Source organism: Nilaparvata lugens, chromosome 2, assembly GCF_014356525.2.
Source record: "Nilaparvata lugens isolate BPH chromosome 2, ASM1435652v1, whole genome shotgun sequence".
NCBI lineage: Eukaryota > Metazoa > Arthropoda > Insecta > Hemiptera > Delphacidae > Nilaparvata > Nilaparvata lugens.
The window spans coordinates 56,619,423-56,646,609 of record NC_052505.1 but is presented as its reverse complement, the minus strand read 5'-3'; the positions used below and the strand labels follow the sequence as shown (position 1 = coordinate 56,646,609).

At 33.6% G+C, this 27,187-nt stretch overlaps 1 protein-coding gene across 3 annotated transcripts in view; it reads left to right on the top strand.

Annotated features, from left to right (window-relative positions):
• Window positions 1–27,187, top strand: part of LOC111054906 — a 544,055-nt gene that overhangs the window by 141,139 nt on the left and 375,729 nt on the right. Inside the window, exon 2 of one of the 3 annotated variants that reach the window (XM_039419912.1) lies at window positions 5,242–5,290. The exons of 1 other annotated variant lie outside the window; for it this stretch is intronic. The gene's annotated coding sequence lies outside the window, so the exon portion shown is untranslated. Of the gene's footprint in view, window positions 1–5,240; window positions 5,291–27,187 lie in introns of those variants that run through there. One more of the 3 variants, XM_039419913.1, reaches the window with a different exon arrangement.

Genomic DNA, 27,187 nt, shown 5'->3' with positions numbered 1-27,187 from the left:
AGCCCCGCCCAATATTCTACAAAATTCTCTGCAATTGGACTACTATTCTACAGAGCAGTTCCAACACATCAATATAATTTATTCAAATGATTTGACTCAAAAATTTTCATACAAGTTGTGGCCTAATCTCAAAAACGATTATAACAATTTTGATAGAATTCAGATTATAAATGTTTCACAGAAATAATCTTATCTTCTAATTCCCAAAGCGAAGCACGTGTGCCCTGCTAGTACTAGTATAACATTTACTTACAATAGCTATTCATGTATTAAGAGTATAAAACGGGACTTTTTCGCTTGAAGAAAACAGTTATCGCAAGACACGTAATGGAGTGCAATAATTGCGAAGGTAGTAAACAATTTTTATGCTGGAATTACATACACAACAACTTCAAAATGGACCTACAGAACAATGAATACAATAATACATAATATTATTAAAATTGGACAAAAATCGTGTAAACAAAACCTATTTTTGGGCAATTTTTATCCAAATTTGGGAAAGATACAGTTTTGGTCTTTAATCCTGTTGTTCCTTTCCCGATCATTCATAGTTGAGGATGATATCGTATGTACCAATGTATAAATAAATAAATAGATCGATAAATAATTAAATAAATATTGTCGCCATTGTTTAGGTATGAGTCTTAGCCATAATGAAACTTGGATCACTAAACTATATCATATGTCTAGAACTAGCTATCAGTCAGCTCATTATAGATGATCGATTATAATTTATTTATTTTAGCGAGCAAAAAAGTATAAAACGTACTGCATATACGCAGCGAGCGTAATATAGCTATGTATTTATGTACTTAGAACCGGTTGCATCAAAAATGCCTTCTCTGATCGGTTCTCGTAAAATTAATTAGGATTAAAATTTAACCGGCTTCTGTGCAACCGGGTCTGAGAGTGTAAAACGCGACTTATTGCTTGAGCAAAACAGGTATAGTGCGATAAATTACATGCTCGATTACATTCTTCTACAACTAGAGTGATATTCACTTCCAATACAGTTGTATGATTGACTCACCTAGAAGCTAAAACCCTGATCGATAGCAGTCATAGGCGCGGACCAAGGCGATCGCCCCCCTCCACTTACCAAGTGGTGTAGTGGTGGAAAAACTGCCTACTAGTCCAGTCATTATACATTGGTGCATGCAATTTATATTGTTCTGATATTTCAATATATTGTTTGGGTACGAAAAAAAATCCAGATCCAAATTTTTCATACAAAATTTCCTTGTGCTAGATACAAATGAGTGGCTTAAAAACCTTGTATTTTCGTTTAATTTTCCAGTTTTCAGCTATTTCCGCCAAATCCTGTAATCGAACTGAAAAAATCTGTTGTGTCGCACTCACACAACTTCCCTTGCCGTTATGAAAATTGATCACCTGACGCTAGTGTTCTCGCGCATTACAAGACTACTTTTTTTAAAGAAATACGCCAGCTGGTGACAAGACGATAACGCTGGAAACACACGAAGTCTGCTATCTCTTCATAGTGAATGTTTCAATAGAATCAAAAGTTGCCAACAGTTTGCAATTGAAATAATAACATTTTCTCGAATTTCAAGCTTATTTTCAATTTTAGGTGAAAATGTTATAGAACATTAATTGTTGAGATTTTCATGCTGAATCTTTTCCACATGAATTTTTTGGTTTAGATTGTATCTGAAGACTGATAATTGGTGATCTGAAATGAAAATTTGCATAGATGGGGCGGAGCTCCTGAGATTTTTACAGATATGGGACTAGTGGCAGTTGATAGAGCCTATCAATGAATTTTTCAGGTATGAATTTGATCAAAATCGTTGAAGTCGTTTTCTAGAAAAAAGCGAAAACCCTGTTTTTGACAACATTTTCGCCATTTTAGCCGCCATCTTCAATTGAATTTGATCGAAACTATTCGTGTCGGATCCTTATATTGTATGGACCTTAAGTTCCAAATTTCTAGTCATTCCGTTGATTAGGAGATGAGATATCGTGTACACAGACGCACATACACTCACACACACACACACAAACACACACACAAACACACACACACACACAGACACACACACACACACACACACACACACACACACACACACACACACACACACACACACACACACACACACACACACACACACACACACACCTTACATTACCTATGGTAATAGGACAAGGAAAGTAAAAATTGCTCTGGCCTTTTATTCCGAATATGGTATTCCCAATAAAATCAGATCATTTGAAACTATGTATCTTCAATGAGTACTGAGTTACAATTATCGAAAAAATAGTAAAATTTCAAGCAGAGATAAATTTTGATTAATTCTAGTTTTTTATCTTCCAATTGTTACCATTCAAATTTATAATACATAATCCATATAGGTGCAATTTTGTTATCTACAATTTGAGACACCTGAGAACAATGCTCCTTGTAGCTTCAATCATCATCACCAATAACTCCATTGTCATCACATTGAGATTTCGCACCATGATATGCGTTAATTAGATCATATTTCATGAGAACCAACCGTTTTCATATGTGAAAGAGCGATCTACCTGGTCTCAAATTGTAGAGTACAGAGGGATTTTGAATTACACATTTAAATAGTGACAATCAGAAATAATTGTTGATCAAAAACTAAAATTCAAAAGAATTGATTTTTACTTAAAATTTCACTCTTTTTTGAAAATTGTAACTCAGTACTCATTGAAGATACATAGTTCAAATGATTCGATTTTATTAGGAATTCCAGAATCTGAATAAAAGGCAAGAGTAAATTTTTCAGTTCGATTACAGGATTTGGCAGAAATAGCTGAAAACTGGAAAATTAACCGAAAATACGAGGGTTTTGGGTCACTCATTTGTATCTAGCACAAGGAAATTCTCATGAAAAATTTGTTTCTGACCTTCGCTTATGTATCCGATCAATAATATATTGAAAAATCAGAACTACAATATAAAATGCAAGCGCCAATGTATATTATTGTGACTGGACTAACTACTGTAGTTGCAGAAATAAGTACCATTAGCTTGGCATTTTAATGAACAAACCTAATTAATTTGAACAAATAACGCTCTCAAATGTTTTTTTTCAATTAAAAACTTTAACAATTATTCGTGTGGGAGGGTGTCGAACGAGGGGGGGGTCCATCCAAAATCGCCCCCCCCTCCCAACATGTGAGGGTCCTGGATCCGCGCCTGCGCCGGCATCATGGATGGCTGTATTGATGAATTATTGAATCAATGATCAATCAGCTGATCAAAAAAAAAAATTATTCTTCCAGATCAATGACATCAATAATAATTGTTTTAATTAATTCTGAGATTATTGTGAGGAAATTTGATACAACATGTTACCACTAAAATTAATCTTAACGGTTTCATTATCAAATTATTGATAATTATTTTAAAAGATGCTGTAATAGTCGCTATTGTTGATGTTATTAACAATTTGGTAACTTTCCTACGCTGTGGCAAATTTCCAAACTCCTGATTATGTCGCGTCTTGAAATGGATGTCTCCATTACAACAATAACGTAGATCAAGGATGATTGTCACTGTTGGAACCCCAGCTTTTTTTCCTGGGCTCAATGAAGTCAAAGCTGATGTGGGTTCATAATTCTTAAGAATGTGTAATCCAGTTATGGATTTTCAACTATTTTCATCAGTTATCGATTGTAAATACCTCTTATGTGTGAATATTCTCCTTCTTTACCGATTTACATGCAATTTTCTAATTAATGGAATAAGTTATCTTATCAACTATTTCCCTTTTATATAATTTATCTGGCTGGTGAAACGAGGAGAAGTCAGAATAGAAAGATACTGTATATTATAAGATGTCATTATTGCTAGAGCTTTCAGTTCTTTTAATTATTGGAATAGATGATTGATCATTTCTCTGTAAGTTTGTCTAACAAGTAATCTCAGGAAAGTCAGAATTGATACTATATATTAGTAGAGATTCTCCCAGTGATCATGTTAAACTAGTTGACTCATTCCAATCTTCAGATGAAATCTATGAAACCACTATGCAAAAGCTTCCAGAAGTCTTTCAATGGTTGGAATCGCCCATTCACAATTTTCTTGCTTGATTCTCTGATGACACAGACTTGAAAGAGCCAGAATCGATATTGCATTATTCCTCCCATACTCTTGTGTGGATTTCTTCCAAGTTAGCTTTATCGATCACTTTTCCGATGTCACGTTCGTATGGCTCTTTAAAATGGAGCTCGAGCACTTTAACAATGCGACAAGAATGATTAATTTATGGAGCTTGAAGACTTATGCTAAGATCAGGAAGCTGTTGAGAATGAAGAGTGGAGTGAGCAGCTTCTTTCATAATGTTCAATCAAAGAAATCAAGTACAAAAGACCCGTTGGTGTGGTTCCGGGGGGAGGTGGGTGGTTGATTCTGCTCGAAGTGAACAATTGTGTTCCCCAACAATTGGGAAGGCACTGACAAGACGCTTGTAATAGCCTTGGCAATTACATTCAGCAAGATTTTATATTTATTGTACTTTTCTGCTACAGAAGTGTCTGCGACTTGGGAGACGAATAGAATTATCATGCTAATGAATGGGACAGCTTTGATGCATTCAACGTTCTTGGGTGCTTGGAAACTACAAATAGTAACTCCAAGTGAGAATTGTTTTGGGATGCTTCAACCAACGGTTCAAATACCGCGAATATGAATTCGAAATGATGATTGTCTGAAACAAATAACTGTTATTTATTCCAAAACATCCATCAATCAATAAGATGAGATATGCGTTATAAAGTCTTGCTATAGAAAAAAGATATTACCGAATAATTCTAGTCTGTTATACAGTACTGTATATAATTTTCTTGATTATATTGATTATATTTCAATGGTAATGAAATGGATATAATTGAAGATCGGTAGACTGGTAGACAACGTCGGTGAGTGTGAGAAACAAAAATGTTATAACATACATCCAGAAATCGTATATTAAGACGTGGGCCACTGCAAACAAGTCTTCAAAGAGAAGAACTGGCTTTTACACGTACGTGATAAGAAATTATTTACGAATGACGTATCATCACGTCTGAACTACTGAATCGATTTACTTGAAATTTTGTATATTCATTCTTAATTTACCGACGATAGTTATAAGCCTTTTCAAATTTCAACTAGAAACACTATGACTATAGTATTAAAAATATTTTTGATTCAAATTGATTTCTTTTGGAAATTATTTTATTCAATGTTTTTTGTTTCAGATCGAGATTGAAACTTTATTCCCCCAGAAATTCACTTTGCTATTATAAGGTGAGGAAATTCTTCATTCTCAAAAAACATATTGCCCGTTATTATTCCAGTAATTTTTCACGTCAATTTGATTCGTATTCCAAGTAACATACCATGAATATTGCCCTTCGATTAATTATGAAATTCGATTAAGTTGAAGAATTCATTTCAATAAATAGATTATGAATCCCGTCTGATCATAGAATTTTGTGTTTGATAGTGTACAAATACTGATAATGTTCTTATTAGAAACCACAAGACGAATATCATCATCTGTGACAAATATGAATTTATTTTACATAATATATTCATATATTATCACTATATTGAAATTAATTATTTATAAAAGTAATAATACAATATAATATAATACAATACAAGTAATAAGTTAGTATTCTGTACTCAATTTCTATATCTCACTTACTAATATATTATATAAGATATCGTTGGGATATTTTTTTATGCATTATAATAATATGCTATTAAAGATCAAATCTTCAACCCAGAAGTCCTGTTCAATTGAATGCCATAAAAATGTTGACTTGCACTCTCAGTAGTGATCAACGTTTTTCTAATAGGTTTGAAGGCTACTCGATGATTGCTATTGAATTATGGAGCATCAGCGTCAATTGGCCGACAAAAATGAAAACTCTCCCCATCTTTCTTCAATCGGTCACAATTTTCCAACGCACCCGAACAGCGGTACAGCTGTATCTACAACATGTTATGTATCTATAGCATGCTATACAACTATAACATCTACATCTATAAGTGTACATCATTCTAAATACAGAGTGGGTGAAAAGTCCGAGAACAGCTTAATATCTCATACACAAAGGTAATTTGACGCTAAGTGTGATTGGGGATCCTACTCAAATTGAAAAAACTACTTTCAAATGACTTTAAAAATCAGGTCCGCCATCTTAGATCCGCCATATTGAATGCGATTTCATTTTTTTAAATTGGAATGTGGTCATGCGATACATGATTTCGATAGAGAATTTCAAGAAAAAATGAATGGCGGAAACAGCATATTGATATCTCAGACCGTTTCGGAAATATTCACATTATTAATCAATACTATTCAAAGCAGAAAAGAAAGAAAAAAATCTGAGAACGGCTTAGTATCTCATAAAAAGAAGTGATTCCGAGGTGGGTGTAATTGGGGATGCTACTCGAATTGAAAATACTTCTTTACTGTGACTTTAAATATCTGGTCCGCTATCTTGGATCCGCCATTTTGAATGCAATTTTTTTTTTTAAATAGGGAGGCGGTCATGTGATACATGATTTCGATACGGAATTTCAAGAAAAAATGAATGGCGTAAACCGCACATCGATATCTCGAACCGTTTGGAAGATAATCACATAATCAATCGATACCACTCATGTATTTCATTTCCGATTTGCATGGTACTGATTGATAATGTGAATGTCTTCTGAACGGTTTTCGATATCGATGTGCAGTTTTCACCATTCATTTTTCCTTGAAATTCCGTATCGAAGTACTGTATCTCATGACCACCTTCCTATTTAAAAAAAAAGTTGCATTCAAAATGGCGGATCCAAGATGGCGGACCAGATTTTTAAAGTCATAGTAAAGAAGTATTTCCAATTCGAGTAACATCACTCATCCCACCCACCTTGGAATCACTTCTTTTTATGAGATACTAAGCCGTTCTCAGACTTTTTTCTCTCTTTTCTGCTTGGAATGGTATTGATTAATAATGTGAATATTCCCAACCCGGTTTTTCACCCACTCTGTTACTCTGTATATCATGTACACCATGCAATATATAATATATAATATATAATATATGTAATAGATATCTACATATCTATGTGTAGGTATCTACAACAAGGTGATGATATACGCAGCAGCATACGTACAAAGTTGAATCAGCAAAGTATTGGTGGTCATATCCGTTATGCATATATACTTGTGGTCTTATAATATTATGCATATTGCCTGAGCGTTCTGTGCCACTGCCGCTCAGCTTTAATACACGATGTATTGGTATGATGATATTCGCCAGCAGTATGTGAGCGTAGGCTGTGTATGTGTATGTGAGATTGGGAGGTAGAGAGAAAAAGAGAGAGATAGTGAGAAAGAAAGAAAGAGAGGGTGAGAGAGAGTGAGAAAGAAAGAGAGGGTGGGAAGGAGAGAGTGAGTGAGAGAGATAGGAAGAGGAAAGAGAGTGAGAGGGGAACAGAAAGACAAGGTCTGTAAGTGAATGAATGAGAAATTGTAACTGGGAAAGTGAATAAAATAATAAAAAATAGATTAATGAGGAATTTGTATGACAGGGAAATCAACAAATTTGAAAAATGTGAGAATGAAAAGAAAAAGGAAGAGAGAGTAGAGAAGAGCTGATAGTGAGAAGAATGGAGAGAATGTGAGTGAAACAGAATATTGGAGGGAAAAATAGAAAAAGTAAGTGCGATAAGAGGTCAGAAAGGAAGAGAGTAAAATAGAGAGAAAATTGAATGGAGATTGGTTGAATAGTAGATTACAAGAGATGACAATAGACAGCCAAAGAGAAGGAAAGTGAGAGTGAAAAAAGATACAGAGAAAATATTCGAACCCGTCTATTCAATCACAACATATGCCGACTTATACACTTATACAAACATTTTATTTACAATGAATGAATAATGAACTGGACAATTATTAACATTGAGATTGAAAATTGTTAATGTGCTCATAATAAGCCTTTGAAGAGTATGATTGATTGAATTCATATATAATAAATTGAATTGAATTGAATTCAATTTGGCAACAGAAGAGGTTTTTTTGAACAAGTGCCTGTTTTCCATATCAATATTGTGATCCTTATAATGGAATTGATGAATAATGAAAATAGAATTAGGATACTGGAGAAAGAGTGTGTTTTCACTTATTATATATTTAACAAATATATATTTGTTGTTTCTGCAGAAATAGGATGTCTTTGAGATGAGAGATTGGATTTCTTCATTTATTCAGACATTATGTGTTTATCTGAACTAGTATATTCAATAATACTAGTATATCCATTTCCATCTATTGACCCAATTCATCATTACCGCCAAATTTCTAATGAATTACAAATTAGTATCATATGCTACTATTTTCGCTAGCTTTTCTCTACGGTAGTGCAAACTGGAGATTATTATTACTGAACGATGAATGAATTTTCAATAAATTGAGACACTCAATAATAATTATGAAATAATATCATAGTCAACTCAAATTAATTTCACTAAATTTGAACTGGAAAAGTATTTACATTCAATCAATTCAAAGATGAAATTGAAATAGAACGGGAAAATATTATGTTGTCTCTACATAATCAACGGCAGTTGAGCAGGAAAACTTCCATACTTGGAAAATTATATTCGAGAAGAGAGACATAGAGTGAGATTATAATTAGATGATTAGCGATAGATTCGATCAGATAAGGGAGAGAGAGAGAGAGAGAGAGAGAAGGATGAATGAAGAGTGTAGGGAATCAAGAGAGAGAATGAGAGAAAATGTATGAGAGAAAAATAAATTGGTATCTCATAGAGAGAGTGAATGAGAGAATCTAATCGACCATTGCGTGACGTTTCCATAATAAGCCAAGCGATGCAGGAATACGAATACTCTAACATTTGGCATAGAATTGTTCAGTGAATGTTGCTTTAAGCCGCGGTCCTCTCTTTTCCCGCCCTGCAATTTCTATCTCATTCTTTCCCATTCCTCCTCCCATTCTTTCTCCTTCTTTTTCTCCGCCAGACTGTTGCTTGCCAGTTCGCACCTTCGCGATTATCATTTCACCCACTCCTTTCACTGCCCTCCTCCCACTAACACCCTTCCTAATATTAATTAATAAAATTCCTTTCACGTACCTATCCAATCAACCAGAACAAGAATAATCCCCATTCCAATATTCCAATCAAACAAACCGTCCAGGTTTTGCAAAAGTCAACAAGGAGAAAGTATACTTTCATGAAATCGACCCCTCATTTTGAGCTCCACGAATTCTCTATTCACTTATATAGTTAGGAACTGGAGTCTTTAAAGATGCATGTAATTTTCACATTCATACTATAGCCTAATAAGTATAGTTCTCAACATATTATACTGATCAAGCCACGTTCACATCCCTTTGAGCGCGCACAAGTAGGTATCGTTGAATTTGAAATCTCTTTGAAGGGATACTATCAGCTTATGTGAAGAGCGTTAGAGCGTTTAAATGATATGAATTATCAATTTTTCTCATTGTATTGCTAATCGCGGAAGGAGCAAAACTGTTATAATTACCTAAGCTATATGGTTATATTTATCATCTATATGAATTTTTCTAATTTCACTTGTATTTGCATAATATTGGACCAACATCTTTTACAGAGAAACTGCTCTCTATAAAACTCTTCTTAAAAAAAATTTAATTTGTCGGAGAAAGTTATCACACTGCTCACTACACTGTAATAAGTTATAATTTCGTTGTAGTGACTGCTATATTCTCTACTTGGAGAGAACATTCTTGGAAGAAGCCAAGATTTATTGGATTAGTTTTACAAAATATTTACAAAATTCTCTGCAATTGGACTACTATTCTACAGAGCAGTTCCAACACATCAATATAAATTATTCAAATGATTTGACTCAATAATTTCCATACAAGTTGTGGCCTAATCTCAAAAACGATTATAACAATTTTGGTAGAATTCAGATTATAAATGTTTCACAGAAATAATCTTATCTTCTAATTCCCAAAGCGAAGCACGTGTGCCCTGCTAGTACTAGTATAACATTTACTTACAATAGCTATTCATGTATTAAGAGTATAAAACGCGACTTTTTCGCTTGAAGAAAACAGTTATCGCAAGACACGTAATGGAGTGCAATAATTGCGAAGGTAGTAAACAATTTTCATGCTGGAATTACATACACAAGAACTTCAAAATGGACCTACAGAACAATGAATACAATAATACATAATATTATTAAAATTGGACAAAAATCGTGTAAACAAAACCTATTTTTGGGCAATTTTTATCCAAATTTGGGAAAGATACAGTTTTGGTCTTTAATCCTGTTGTTCCTTTCCCGATCATTCATAGTTGAGGATGATATCGTATGTACCAATGTATAAATAAATAAATAGATCGATAAATAAATAAATAAATATTGTCGCCATTGTTTAGGTATGAGTCTTAGCCATAATGAAACTTGGATCACTAAACTATATCATATGTCTAGAACTAGCTATCAGTCAGCTCATTATAGATGATCGATTATAATTTATTTATTTTAGCGAGCAAAAAAGTATAAAACGTACTGCATATACGCAGCGAGCGTAATATAGCTATGTATTATGTACTTAGAACCGGTTGCATCAAAAATGCCTTCTCTGATCGGTTCTCGTAAATTAATTAGGATTAAAATTTAACCGGCTTCTGTGCAACCGGGTCTGAGAGTGTAAAACGCGACTTATTGCTTGAGCAAAACAGGTATAGTGCGATAAATTACATGCTCGATTACATTCTTCTACAACTAGAGTGATATTCACTTCCAATACAGTTGTATGATTGACTCACCTAGAAGCTAAACCCTGATCGATAGCAGTCATAGGCGCGGACCAAGGCGATCGCCCCCCTCCACTTACCAAGTGGTGTAGTGGTGGAAAAACTGCCTACTAGTCCAGTCATTATACATTGGTGCATGCAATTTATATTGTTCTGATTTTTCAATATATTGTTTGGGTACGAAAAAAAATCCAGATCCAAATTTTTCATACAAAATTTCCTTGTGCTAGATACAAATGAGTGGCTTAAAAACCTTGTATTTTCGTTTAATTTTCCAGTTTTCAGCTATTACCGCCAAATCCTGTAATCGAACTGAAAAAATCTGTTGTGTCGCACTCACACAACTTCCCTTGCCGTTATGGAAATTGATCACCTGACGCTAGTGTTCTCGCGCATTACAAGACTACTTTTTTTGAAGAAATACGCCAGCTGGTGACAGGACAATAACGCTGGAAACACACGAAGTCTGCTATCTCTTCATAGTGAATGTTTCAATAGAATCAAAAGTTGCCAAAAGCTTGCAATTAAAATAATAACATTTTCTCGAATTTCAAGCTTATTTTCAATTTTAGGTGAAAATGTTGTAGAACATTAATTGTTGAGATTTTCATGCTGAATCTTTTCCACTTGAATTTTTTGGTTCAGATTGTATCTGAAGACTGATAATTGGTGATCTGAAATGAAAATTTGCATAGATGGGGCGGAGCTCCTGAGATTTTTACAGATATGGGACTAGTGGCAGTTGATAGAGCCTATCAATGAATTTTTCAGGTATGAATTTGATCAAAATCGTTGAAGTCGTTTTCTAGAAAAAAGCGGAAAACCCTGTTTTTGACAACATTTTCGCCATTTTAGCCGCCATCTTCAATTGAATTTGATCGCAACTATTCGTGTTAGATCCTTATATTGTATGGACCTAAAGTTCCAAATTTCAAGTCATTCCGTTGATTAGGAGATGAGATATCGTGTACACAGACGCACATACACTCACACACACACACAAACACAAACACACACACACACACACACACACACACACACACACACACACACACACACACACACACACACACACACACACACACACACACACACACACACACACACCTTACATTACCTATGGTAATAGGACAAGGAAAGTAAAATTTCAAGCAGAGATAAATTTTGATTAATTCTTGTTTTTTATCTTCCAGCTGTTACCATTCAAATTTATAATACATAATCCATATAGGTGCAATTTTGTTATCTACAATTTGAGACACCTGAGAACAATGCTCCTTGTAGCTTCAATCATCATCAGCAATAACTCCATTGTCATCACATTGAGATTTCGCACCATGATATGCGTTAATTAGATCATATTTCATGAGAACCAACCGTTTTCATATGTGAAAGAGCGATCTACCTGGTCTCAAATTGTAGAGTACAGAGGGATTTTGAATTACACATTTAAATAGTGACAATTAGAAATAATTGTTGATCAAAAACTAAAATTCAAAAGAATTGATTTTTACTTAAAATTTCACTCTTTTTTGAAAATTGTAACTCAGTACTCATTGAAGATACATAGTTTCAAATGATTCGATTTTATTAGGAATTCCAGAATCTGAATAAAAGGCAAGAGTAAATTTTTCAGTTCGATTACAGGATTTGGCAGAAATAGCTGAAAACTGGAAAATTAACCGAAAATACGAGGTTTTTGGGTCACTCATTTGTATCTAGCACAAGGAAATTCTCATGAAAAATTTGTTTCTGACCTTCGCTTATGTATCCGATCAATAATATATTGAAAAATCAGAACTACAATATAAAATGCAAGCGCCAATGTATATTATTGTGACTGGACTAACTACTGTAGTTGCAGAAATAAGTACCATTAGCTTGGCATTTTAATGAACAAACCTAATTAATTTAAACAAATAACACTCTCAAATGTTTTTTTTTCCAATTAAAATCTTTAACAATTATTCGTGTGGGAGGGTGTCGAACGAGGGGGGGGTCCATCCAAAATCGCCCCCCCTTCCAACATGTGAGGGTCCTGGATCCGCGCCTGCGCCGACATCATGGATGGCTGTATTGATGAATTATTGAATCAATGATCAATCAGCTGATCAAAAGAAATATTATTCTTCCAGATCAATGACATCAATAATTGTTTTAATTAATTCTGAGATTATTGTAAGGAAATTTGATACAACATGTTACCACTAAAATTAATCTTAACGGTTTCATTATCAAATTATTGATAATTATTTTGAAAGATGCTGTAATAGTCGCTATTGTTGATGTTATTAACAATTTGGTAACTTTCGTACGCTGTGGCAAATTTCCAAACTCCTGATTATGTCGCGTCTTGAAATGGATGTCTCCATTACAACAATAACGTAGATCAAGGATGATTGTCACTGTTGGAACCCCAGCTTTTTTTCCTGGGCTCAATGAAGTCAAAGCTGCTGTGGGTTCATAATTCTTGAGAATGTGTAATCCAGTTATGGATTTTCAACTATTTTCATCAGTTATGTACATTTTAAAGACTTAGAGTTTTAATCTAATTATTAATTTCCTATAAGACTCTGTGATGCTGTTTTAAAGCAAAAGTCATCCAAATATTTATTTAATTCCTTGGAAGAGACGACTCCGCCCACCAACAATCCAGGACTACCAGGAATTTTGGATCGTCGCCAGCAACTTATGAAAATTCAGCACGTGAGTGAAAAAATAGTTGAAATAAAATTAGGGCGCCCTCAGTGCTTCAAGTGAAATAAAAATAAAAGCTAACTCGTTGGAAAGGTTCTGAATATTAAGAAATTAATACAAAAAACTTGCGCAAGTCTTAAAAGGGTATAAGAAATAGTTTATTTGAATAAGAATGAGTCAATTTATATATATTAAAAGTACACCAATTAAAAGAATATTAAGTTCTAAACTTATAATACTAACGTTCACCCAATCATTGATTTTTAATACAATTTGTAATAATATAATGTAGCTCTGGTTCTTTGGATAAATTGATTTATCTAATTTCATCAGGTGCCAAATCTTACACCCTGGGAAATATATTTATTATTGAGAAGTGTACTAGAAATCATAGAAAGTAATATATTTATAATCATTGATTTGTCAATTTGTCATTCTCTGATTTGGGAAACAATATATAAAGTGGGATTATCTAAGTCGACAAGCAACAGCAAGTTGATATCGAAGCTGCATGCAAATGAATGCATATTATCAATGAATTGAGAAGCACATGGTAAAGTTTCGTGCTATAGAACTGAAAAATAGTGTACTGATCTGTGATATTTTATCTTGATTTGTTCTGGTTTTATTGTATATTTGTTGCTCTATATATTTTCTATATTGACCCGATTTTTTTTCAAATTATTCATTCAATATATGTATCAAAATTTTTATGGTGTACCATTCATTTTACCCCCCAATACCATAGAGTATAAATCTCATATATATCTGTTAATAATTAGTATTAAATTATTGCGAGAGCTCCTGAATGACCTTATTAAGACTTTAGTGAAATTGTATCCTGGAAAACCACGACCATATTTTATAGTATTTAATTTTCATGTTCCACCGATTGAAGCCAAGCCGAGGAAAATCGTTATTCATAAAAAAATAACATCATAATTTATACAAGGTTTTTTGAAATTTTGCATTTCAAGGATAGAACAAAAGGAGAAAGAGTCTCTTTCAAACGCCAGTATTATCGTAAAAATTAGACTATAGAATTATTTATCATAAATCAGCTGTCGAGTGGATTATTAATCGTCATTAAAGAAATGACGCATGCAATTAATATCCCAATGTAATTGGTAAAAAATCAGCTGTCGTGTGAACTATTGCAAGCGATGAGGCATGCAATATTGATAACTCAAAGTAGGTAGCTTATTATTTTCTCCCGACTTTTCTCTGCTTTCAACTTGGTAAGTAGGTACTTCAACTCGCTATGATTGTAGCTGTTTACAACAAATTATTAGCATTCTAATGATAATAATTTTACTTAATATCAGTAATATTGACGAACATTCCAAACAGTAATTAGTGGCTTACACACCGATATTTCGCCGACACGTCATAACAGCACATAATTCACCCTGATGGAGGCTGTGGTTTTTAACTGCGCGAGGTCTACTGTTCACAGACTAAAAACAGACAAATAACTACTAGTTATTTTTCCAACTGGATAGGTCAACAAATTCTATTGGGGGACATCAAAGGAAAATGCATTGTGATAAAGTCACGTTCGGCAGACGCCAGTATGTTTTATTAATAACTTTGTTAATAACTTTGGTGTAAACGCAGCTTTAGATGCCAAGATTTATCATGGCGTTCCAAGTTACGGATGATAATGTCAATGAAAAACTTCATTTTCCTCATGAAATCTTTCCCATAGAAATTTTAACAGATTGTTGTTCGACAAGCGTCTCTACATGTTACAAAATTAAAATCCCAGTGAAAAACAAAAAGTGCCACTTGATAATTCCCAAATCATCTTTTTAATCGTAGCTCTGATTCAACTGAGCAATAACTTTCTGAACTCAATGAGTTAATATTTAAAATTATCATAAGCGCAATGGGACTTGGGATTCCATCAATTCAGGATAAGTATTATATCGGTATTCATTTTTACAGGATTGAAGTAGTACAACATTTAGATTAGCACACCAATAGATTTTATTTGTAACGAAGTTAGTTCATTACTTTCATATCAAAGTCCTACTTTTTCCATTATGATATAGTATATTGACGACTACTGCAAAACAATGTCTGGTAGCCCTGGTAATGTAATGTAATGTAATGAGATGTGATCGTATGATTGGAAGTCTCCAACCTGCCTGATCAGATTTCTTAGTGGGGCCATTGGCAAACATTTTAAAAAAGACCTGATATTATAACAATGACTCTATTCCCAGTAGATAGCATTTCTAGTAGATGGCTGAACATTCTCGTTACCACATTGCAAAGGATGTTCAGTGAGGTCTACTGTTATCTGGACTACTAGAGTATTGTAGCTCCTAATGTCAGATTGAGTAAGAGCTTGAAATTTATCCCTATTCAGTGTACTCCATGTTCAATAATCAGCCCCTATCTTATATTAGAAGAAACTGGCCTCTGAATAAATTGAAAAACGCACTAAATCTAATTCTGAATGAAAATGCTTATTATTCCGTAAATTAATTTTCAAATTGTTGAAAATGTGATATTCAGTACTGTGAGTTTATAAATAGTTTTTTTTTCAATGTATGACCCAATTTATTCAATTGTACTGTGTAATGATAATTATGACTTGATGAGACTAATTTGATGAATGACTACACTATTCATAAGATGACTACTAAGATGTTATGAATATTGAAATGCTCATTTATCGTATAACAGACTATAAGCTGAATTCTTTAGACAAGGTCTAATCGCCTAATCTACATCTAAATTGTTTGTATTTATCGGTCAATATATTTCTTATTCCTAGATGCCAGCTACGAAAGGGGTTTCAATTTTCGTAGAATAAGCACGTTTTTCAAAAAATGTTGTGATTTCAAATTCAAATTTCGTTTATCACACACATATACGAGAATTTAGAATTAATGAGAAAGTGGCCCGGAATAAGGTTTATGATTTTTGTTCTTCTGTATTTATACTAAGTGACGTATCAGTGATGGCTCTTAAACTGTAGGCTTATTATTAAATAACGAGTTTAGAGCACCGTGAAAATGGGATTTATATTCTATTATAATATATTTTATTAAACCATATCGGTTGGGACTAATCAAGCTCCATTAAGGGTGGTTTTAATTATTATTTTTTGTGTTACAAATAGTTCACCTTGATGTAGATGGCTATTGAAACATTATTGATCTAACTAAAGCATGATATTAGTGTCAAAGACAGAAATCTGCGTTTCAATTCATTATCATGTGTGTGATAAGAGAGAGAGAGAGTGAGTGGAGTGAGAGTAAGAGAGACGGAGTGAGCCTGAAGGAAAGGGTATGTGTGAGAGAGTGATGTGGTTGAGTGGAAGTAAGAAAGTCGATATATTATATATGCCATATGGTGGGTGAGGAATAATAGTGTGTCCCTTATGCGACACTCACAGATATATATATATATATATAATATATATATATATATATATATATATAGCACTAAAACCATATCCATAGATTTTGGAAGCGGCATGTCTTTCAATCTTTTCAATCTTTTGAAACAGCATTCATTGTCTAATGGTGGTGAAAGAAGTTTTCTGCATTCCATAACAACAATCTGCTGACTGACGTCTCGTGTATTAGAACCAAAATGCCTTGCTTTATAGAACTATAAATACTCATCCAGTATTACAATGCCTTGCTCCCATGAAACAAGTCGAATGTTCCCCGTTAGGTACTTCTAGAAAGCCCGGTCAATTAGTCATCGGTGGTGTCCTCAGGTAGAACTACCCTGCTAATAGACTATGTTCACTGAAGCGTAAAACCAAAGTTAACCAAATGCTTCTATTTCTAAAAATTCCAGTGCCAGGTATAAAGTACTGCACTTTGGCGGCAGGAAATATTTAACATGTGTTTTCCATATTGAACCCTTCCTGGAAAAAATAGATTTTTAGTTAGTATTGTTTGCCTCCCCTCTACGAGGATGCTACCTGTGCCTTTGCGTTGCGAGTTCAATTGTTGACAAAACACATTCAGTCGACATGGAATTGGTCAAGGAAATCGTAACGGTCCGCAATACTACATTATACAATATTGACGATGAATTTTTCTATCGGGTGACCTCCAGCGACCAATCCTTGGGTTTACTCGCCCTTCAAAGCCATAAGCTAATAAGGATAATAATAAAATGAAATTTGTACTTATATTTTTGTGTAATCAATTCCCATGATAATGTATTGATCTTTATTATTCATCATCTTACTAATAATTAATCTTTCTTTTAATATTTTACTAGGATTATTAGGCCAGTAGGCCTACACACATGATTTTTCTTTGAGTACTAATTGATTCTTGACAACAAAATATCTTTATAATAGATGGCTGTATGTTTCCTACTTAGTTAAGAAGAATCATTCATCAAAGAACCGTTGATACGATAATGATGTATCATGGTATCTTTTGTATATGTATATATAGCCTACTTTGTTTAAAAGTGATAGATTATTTCGATAATTTTTGTTTTCAGGCAAATTTTCAATACAGAACAATTTTTATAAAACTTGTATTTATTATATCTCAGTTTATCCCTCTATGAAAAACAATCTATATAGTCAATTTGACCACTTGACAAGTAAATCACTGATCGAAACTTTGAAACCTATATTCTGTATTTTTGAAAAGCTTTTTATTCAATTCAAATTTGGAAAATCAGTAAATACTATAGAGTGAATAGTAAATATTATAATAAGTAAGTAGAATTGATCCCGTCAACCATATCCTATCGTAGCCTATTTACAACTAATTTTCTTTGCAGATGTGGTTCTGGTTTAAGATAGTATTTCTGTAGAAGTACACTATTAAAGTGTTGGTATATAAATATAGTATAAACGATTTCTTTTTGTATTCAAGTTCATACATCGTTTTGTTCCACTTTTTTCTTGTATTTGCAACTGTGGAGAGAAAAATTATTTTATTTTGTTTAATTACTGAGAGAAAAAACAATATTGAACAACAAGGTACAATGGATTAATGTTATAAGCCTTCATAAGTGTAGGGGAGTGTCTTCAACTAACTTCAAGCTTGCTTAACCCAACTGTTGGGAGTGCATTTGGTAGTGCTTATTTTGGGACTGCATTTGGTAAGTGCATTACATAATGGTGTTTCATGTTTCATATTTATGAACCAGTTACATGCATAGATAGATAGATTAAATAGCATTGACTGCCCACATAAATCAGGGGGATTTGGAACTTGTCAAAAAATCTAAATGGTCGAACAAAAAAGACACAGCCCACAGTAACCAATACACAAGACACAGGGAAAGAAAGCATAATACCATTCATATGGAGTAATGTTGAATGTACTCTTCCTTTGAGTAAAGAGCACTCTTAGAGAAATCTCCTTCAATTGAGATCTAAAGTTGCGTTCAATCATACTCTTCATGAAATCAGGTAAAATATTAAATAATTTGATGCCAGAGCTTCTGATGCATCTTTTTCTATTTTCATCGAGAAAACATACTGGCGTCTTCCGAACGTGACTTTATCACAATGCAGCACCTTGCATTTTCCTTTGATGTCTCCCAATAGAATTTGTTGACCTATTCACTTGGAAAAATAACTAGTAGTTCTGTGAACAGTAGACCTCGCGCAGTTAAAAACCAAGGCCTCCATCAGGGTGAATTATGTGCTGTTATGACGTGTCGGCGAAATATCGGTGTGTAAGCCACTAATGACTGTTTGGAATGTATCGTCAATAATTACTGATATTAAGTAAAATTATTATCATTAGAATGCTAATAATTTGTTGTAAACAGCTACAATCATACCGATTTGAAGTACCTACTTACCAAGTTGAAAGCAGAGAAAAGTCGGGAGAAAATAATAAGCTACCTACTTTAAGTTATCAATATTGCATGCCTCATCGCTTGCAATAGTTCACACGACAGCTGATTTTTTACCAGATTACATTGGGATATTAATTGCATGCGTCATTTCTTCAATGACGATTAATAATCCACTCGACAGCTGATTTATGATAAATAATTCTATAGTCTGATTTTTACGATAATACTGGCGTTTGAAAGAGTCTCTTTCTCCTTTTGTTCTATCCTTGAAATGCAAAATTTCAAAAAACCTTGTATATATACGTTGAGGCGCAATTTAAAGAGTATCATACCTGTTAAATTTCATTGAAATCTATCGCCGCGTTTCGCTGTAAATGCGGAACATAAAAATATTTAAACATAAAGTGAAATGCAAAACCGTTGACTTGAATCTCAGACCTCACTTCGCTCCGTCAATGAAACTTTGGATATCTGAGTTCTTTTTAAAGTCCTATGCTATTCTACTTGTTCTACTGAGGTACATTTTGATGTTTTTTTCATAGTACATGGCAGTTTGAAATTAGCTGTTCTATTGATTTATTCTAACCTTGTCTACAGAATTGTGAAACTGTGGCATATGAGGAGTACTGTATGTCTAATTTTTTGTTATCCACGTCTGCATCTATTTTCAGTTTGAAGAACTGGATATCAATCTTGATTATTCAAATGTTTTATTGTTCAACATACACACACATTATTTACATTCATATAAAACAAAATGATACACAATTCCTTTAAACCAATAAAGCCCAAGGTTTATAAATCCCCGACCTGTGAGGGGAGAAAAATCTAAATTTTCACATGAAAACATCACTCGAGAATGTGTCACCCGGCCTCACAACAAAGAGTCCTAGAGTCCTTGACTTAGAATAGATACGTTGACGCACAATTTAAAGAGTAACATACCTGTTAAATTTCATTGAAATCTATTGCCGCGTTTCGCCGTATATGCGGAACATATAAATATAAAAACATAAAGAGAAATGCAAAACCGTCGACTTGAATCTTATATGGGACTCCATAATACAAAAACAAATCAGTCCTTGCCGGACAAAGCTAGAGAAAGAAGAAGAAGAAGAAGAAGAAGAAGAGAAGAAGAAGAAGAAGAAGAAGAAGAAGAAGAAGAAGAAGAAGACGACAGGAGGAGAAGAAGAACAAGCGAGAAGAAGAAGATAATAGAAAAAGGAGACAAAAGAAGAAGAAGAAGGAAGAAGAGGAAGAAGATGAGAAATAATAAGAAGATAAAATATAGATAGGAGAAGATTATAACCGTTGAGTACACTATTTTATCTATAACCACTCTTTTCTTGAATTGAAAATTTATAAATTACTGGTGGTACTCCCATACAGTAGCAGTCAGGGGTGTGTATTCAAATACCGTTGGATAACATCTTTCCAATATTGTTCCATCCATCTAGAAGTATATAATCTTTTCTTTCTTACATTGATATCACTTATGTATAAGTTACTGCAGTATCAAAATTTGGCCTTAACCTGAACAATTGAAAGTCACATTTAAATAGCTATTTTGGAGTTTGGTAGAAATACATTTACATGGAAATCAATTCATTCATTAAAGGCAATCTACATAATTCTAATAGGTTCTGATAACCCATAATGATAAAATAGGTGTTCAATGAATAAATGAAGCCCAACAACTTGAAATATATTTCAAATCATTTAAGAATAAATTGATTCTACCTCGGTGCTAGTCAGCTTTACATTTGTACATGTATCATTGTATTGGATTATTAAATATTTGATGATTTTTGTAAAACGACATTTTAATCCTGGACTAGTAGTTCTATGAACAGTAGACCTCGCGCAGTTATAAAACACAGCCTCTTCTCATACTGTCCATAAGAGTAAATCCTGTTTGTATGTTGTGTCGGCAAGATGTCGGTGTGAAAACGGCTAATTGCTGTTGGGGTTAGTGTATCAAAAATATGCTAACATCAAAAGCTAATCCCCTTTAACACACTGGCAACAGGTCAGCCCGAGTTGAAAGCAGATAAAGGTCGAGAGAAAATACTATGTTTTCTTTCCGTTATTAATTGCATGCCTCATTGCATGCAATGAATAGTCAACACGACAGCTGATTTTTTACTAAGTTACATTGATATATTAATTGCATGCGTTATTGCATGCAATTGAAAATCCACAACAGCTGAATTATTATGGATGATTCTATTCTGATTTTTACTGTAATATTGGCGTTCGAAGGAGACTCTACCCATTGTATTAACCTTAAAATGCAAAATTTCCAAAAAACCTTGTATATACGTCGAGGCACAATTTAAAAAGAAATATACCTGTCAAATTTCATGGTAATCTATTGCTGCGTTTCGCCGTAATTGCGGAACATATAAACATAAAGAGAAATGCAAAGCCGTCGACTTGAATCTTAGAACTCACTTCGCTAGGTCAACAAATTCAAATTTTAAGAAGCCACAAATATCCTGGATGAAAAGGGGAATCAATTGCCATGTAGATTTAAATCTGAATGTCTAGGATACACTAAACAGTCCACTAAATTCATCATTTTTTCTCCACAGGAGAAACGTTTAAAGCTGGCATCAAATGATGTCACCACATTATTTACATATGTAAATTATATATTTATATATGTATGTCACGTGGATTGAAGGAGCGTTGTTTGTCACGTTGTTTGTTGATTGAAGGAAGATTCCATTTTATTATTTAATTAAATCATAATGTAATTTACTTATCCACTTCGAGATTTACATAGTGATAATAAGTAGGAAATGAAATATATAGCAAACACTTCAGTTGCTATGTAGGCCTACTGTATTGGTACTCTGTAGTGTCTTATTTTTTACTAAAGTGATGAAGTATCAGAAAATACTATTATTCAGCATTGTTATGTATTATTTTCAATGTCATTTTTTTCTCTTTCTTTTCAATAATTCAAAATTAGTTATTATTTTAAATAAGTAGATAACTTAACTATTGTTTGTTTTTAATCATATTATTTGTATTGTAATAATACTTGATAGAGAGTTGAGTGTAAGAGAGGGTCGACTGCGCCCTAACTTCGCTCTCTAAGAGAAAAAAAGGCAGTCATTCTATTCATTTCACCATAATATATATGTATTGTAACGTATTTAAATTTGGATGGATAAATAATAAGATTCCTTTTGAAGAAATTTATAGGTCTAAGTGAAATAATAGGCTAATATCGCCAAAGATGATAACGTTAAAGATTAGATAATATCAGGCATCCTGGCCAAATTGTACAACAGCCGAATAGGAATGAAAATAATTTTTGCTACTGTATAATATATATAAAATATTGAAAATTTGAGGTTAGGCATGAAACATCTACTGATCGGCGACCTAATGATCGACCGAGTCGCACAATGTAGAATCTGACCAAACACCTTGGCAGAAACTTATTGTGGCAAAACAGTATTCAACTTGAGGAACTAAACGTCCCACGTGGCTAATTATTGTAATATAAGAAACAACTTAAAATCTGTAAAAATTACTTTGCATGTAAAAAGCATATTAAAAAACCCCAACAAAAATAATTAAATGTATTAAGGAAGTAGGAGGTTACAAGGCACATGAATACTGTAATAATTTGCATGCACCAATCAAATAGTGGCAATTGATAGGCGGCAATAGTGAGCTGATTCAAATATATTTATATATATTTCTACAAATGATAAGAATTTATAAAATATTGTTGTACAGTTTATATTTTGGATACAGCCCGTGATTATTTATTTATTAAAGATGTAACATAAGTAATAGTTTAATAGTTTGGTACGGTCTATTTGAGCCATGAATGGCGGAGGAACAGAGTATTAAAATTCCATGTAAATTTAGAAATCGGAAATGAAAATTGTGAATGAGAGAAGAGAGAACTCCCCACTTGCCTGCCAACCAGCACCATGAGAGGTCACCAAAAATTATAGAGCGCAATACCTTACTGTACCTTTTCAATAATTTAAAGTTAAATTGAATTACTAAATTTTCTCATAAGACTTTGTGATGCTAATGTAAAGCAAAAGTCATTTTAGATAATTTTTTAACCCCTTGGAAGAGATGACTCCCGCTACAATAATCCAGGACCACCAGGAGTTTGGATCGACACCAGCAGCTCATAGAAAATTCCGGCACGTGAGTGAAAAATATTGAAATAGTGATAGGGCGCCCTCAGTGCTTCGAAATGAAATAAGAATCAAAGCTAGCTCGTCGAAAGGGTTTTTTATAAATTGAGAATTTGGTAAAAATACTTGCGCAAGTAAATATAGTATAAAATGTATTTTATTAGATAGTAACGAATCAATCCATATATCAAATGATCCATCAATCAAAGAAGACTAAGATCTAGGCTGTTAATACATTAAATAAATAAATAAATAAATAAATAAATAAATAAATGTTTATTTCCCAAAAAAACTAAAACTACAACATCAATTACACAAAATATTAGATAAATTACAATATTACATACAATAGTTAGTTCAAAAAAATTCTTATAATGTGTCCTCTACTTGTTTAGTTTTTTGTGTGTGGAAATTGACCTACTCCACTATGGCGTACCATGTTCTAGAGTAGGTTTTGTTGTTTTTTTGTGCGTATTATTAATTAGTTAGTGTTTAGTAAGTCATTAGGTGGTTAGTTGTTATTTGAAATAATGTTTTCTATGTTCTGTCTTCCTTTGCTCATCAACCAATTGTGTACTATTGTTTTGAACTTTCTAGGATGATTAATCTGCTTAAAGTTTGCAGGAAGTAGATTATATAATTTTGGTGCTAAATGATTGAAATGTCTCTGGTATAGTGCCTTCCTTGCAACACTAGTGATGAGAAGATTCCTGTATCTGGTGTTGTGGTTGTGGTTTCTGGTTTGAAATGTTGTTGGGTTCTTGTGTAATCTGCATAGTATCTCCTTGGAGTAAAGCTGTCTTGGATCCATCACATCAAACTCATTGAATAGCTGGTCTGATGAATAGCGTGGAGGCTTCTGGTTGATGACCCTCATGATCAGCTTCTGTACCCTGAGGAGCGGTTCGATGTGCAAGAAGCTTGCACCTCCCCATCCCACAATCCCATACAGCATGAGGGACTGAGCTAGAGAGAAGTAGATAACTCTTAGACATCCCTTGTCGACCAGTGTCCTCAGAATCCTGAATCTGCAGAAAGTCTTCCTTATTCTCAGGTCGGTTCAGAGAACAGTAGAACAGTATCACCTGCAAAGGTGATGATTGATCCATTAATTTCCATGTTGCATAATGGGTTTATGTAGAGAAGAAGAAGAATTGGCCCTAGTACTGTTCCTTGTGGCACTCCAAACTTTACAGTCAGGTTGTTGCTTATACATCCATTGACTCTGACACATTGTGTTCGGTTTGATAGGTAGCTCTTGAAGAGATTCCATGCGACTCCTCTTATTCCATAGTTATCAAGCCTTGAAAGAAGAATGTCATGTGACACCGTATCAAAAGCCTTCTTTAAATCTGAGAATACTGCCAATGGTTTCTCTTCAGTGTTTATTTTATCGGCAATATGAGTGGTCATATAGTGGATAGCATTATTTGTACTGCGACTAGATCCAAAACCATATTGGTTTGGCGATAGAAGATTATTTTTTTCAAGAAAGCTGATCAGTCTTGTTTTTATACACTTTTCAAAAATTTTTGATAATGTACTTAGTAATGATATGGGTCTGTAGCAATTCATATCTTTCTTATCTTCTGTTTTGAAGATTGGACAAATGACAGCTTCCTTAAGACACTGTGGAAAAACACCTTCCTCAAAAATTTTGTTTGCAATATGTGTTAAAGGCTTGGCAAGTATCGTACTATTCTGTTTGAAAAAACCTGGTTTTAAATTATCGAGTCCAGGTGCACTATTAGCTTTAAGACTATTAATGATTTTTATCATTTCGTCCTCACTGACAGGTGTGAAGAATAATGACCGGCAGACTATCTGATCAGCTGCCGCATGCTCATCTGCGCCATTACAATCGCTATTTAGAATGTCCTGGGCCAGTTTTGATCCAATACTAATAAAAAATTCATTGAAAGAATTTGCCATATCTTCATCATCATCTCCCAATTTCAATTCTCTCCCTTCCAAGTTGATTTGGTGGATTTGTGTTCTTGGCCGTTGCACTTCAGTTATTTCTCTCATCACTTCCCATGTTTGCTTAGAGTTGCTGGAAGTTTCAAATCGCCTTGAAAAGTATTGTTTCTTAGCAATTTCTATTACAGTTGTTAGTAGATTTCTGTACCTTCTATAATACTCTCTAAGCTGTAGATTCGCAGTATTATTCTTGCTTTGTCTGTGTAATTTATCTCTCTTCCTCATTGATGTAATTAATCCATTTGTAATTCAGGGCTTAATTTTTCTTTTTGTGTGCGATACTCTATTAATAACTTTACATTCTTCTGTGTATTTCTTCAGTATTTCTATCATTTTCTTCAAAGCACTATCAGCGCATTCCTGCAGGTACACGGAATTCCAGGTCTCATTTGTTAGTGCTAATGAAAGTTTATTATAATCAATACTCTCATAGTAGGGTTTTCTTCTGTTGTGATTGTGTTCCACCGCATCATATTTAATTCCCAGAATAGTTATAAAATGATCTGTAATAGAATTTGGGAAAACTATTGGTATTATATCTTTTTTAAAGTTTATCAGAATATGATCTATACATGAAGAGCTATTATTTCCAATACGAGTTGCCTGCTTTATACAATGTAGGAATCCATATTCACTGAGTAGATTATCATAGTCTTCCAGATGCCTGTGCTGATTTGGTTCTTTTGTGTTGATGTTCAAATCTCCTAGAACGATGTGAAAATACTTTCCATTATCATTCAAAATCTGCCTCAGATCAATGAGAAATTCTGTTAAGTCCAAGTGTGATGGAGATCTATATAACGCTGTTATAACAAAAGTATCTTTCCCAATTTTTAAATGCATATTTAAACAGTTGGCTTGTCTAACTGCAATTTCTTTTATTTCGACAAAATAGTCGGATTTGACATAAATTATTACTCCATCATTCTGTAGAATATTGTTTTCTGTTTTGTGGCAGGTATAATTATTAATTGATTTCAAGGAAACACCACCAGCAATCCAGCATTCCGTTGAGACTATCACGTCGAAATCCACGTTCAGGTCTTCCAGTTGAATAAGAAATTCTTCAAAATTTTTATTGTAGCTTCTGATGTTGAAATTGATGATTTCCAAGTTGAAAGGTTGGATATTATTGTTGACATCTTGTGAATTTGGAATCGAAAAGTCTTCAATGTCTAATAAATCCAAATCCTCCATCAAATCAGCCATTTTTGTTTCTGTGTTTATAATTATTTGTGTGCCAATTGTATATATCCTTGTCCTCAACTGATTGTATTTTTTGAGTTAATGACAGCATGAGATCTTGCTCTCCAACTGTTAAATATCTGAATGAGTTGGTATGCCTACTAAGTGCTACTATTATGTGCTGAATGCTATTGTAAATCTTGAGTGGTTTAGTATTCTTCCTCACTAGGATAACATCTCTAAACGTTAAACCCTGAGCTTCATGTATAGTTAGTATTGTTAATGAGCCAGCGGGAGCCTTGTTTTTAACAGCTTCCAGTACCATTTGTTTTTCTGATTGCGTGAATGTGAGGATTAAAGTTTGTGGTTGTAGGTTGTGAGGTTCTCCGTTAGTTATTGTTGGTTCAATTGATCGAATAATTTTATTTGTAGTGCAGATATCATTGTAGTAGTTAGACAACAGACAGCACACATCCATTGGACACCTGTTGGTTACTGATTGGTAAGAATCCGGATCCGCGAA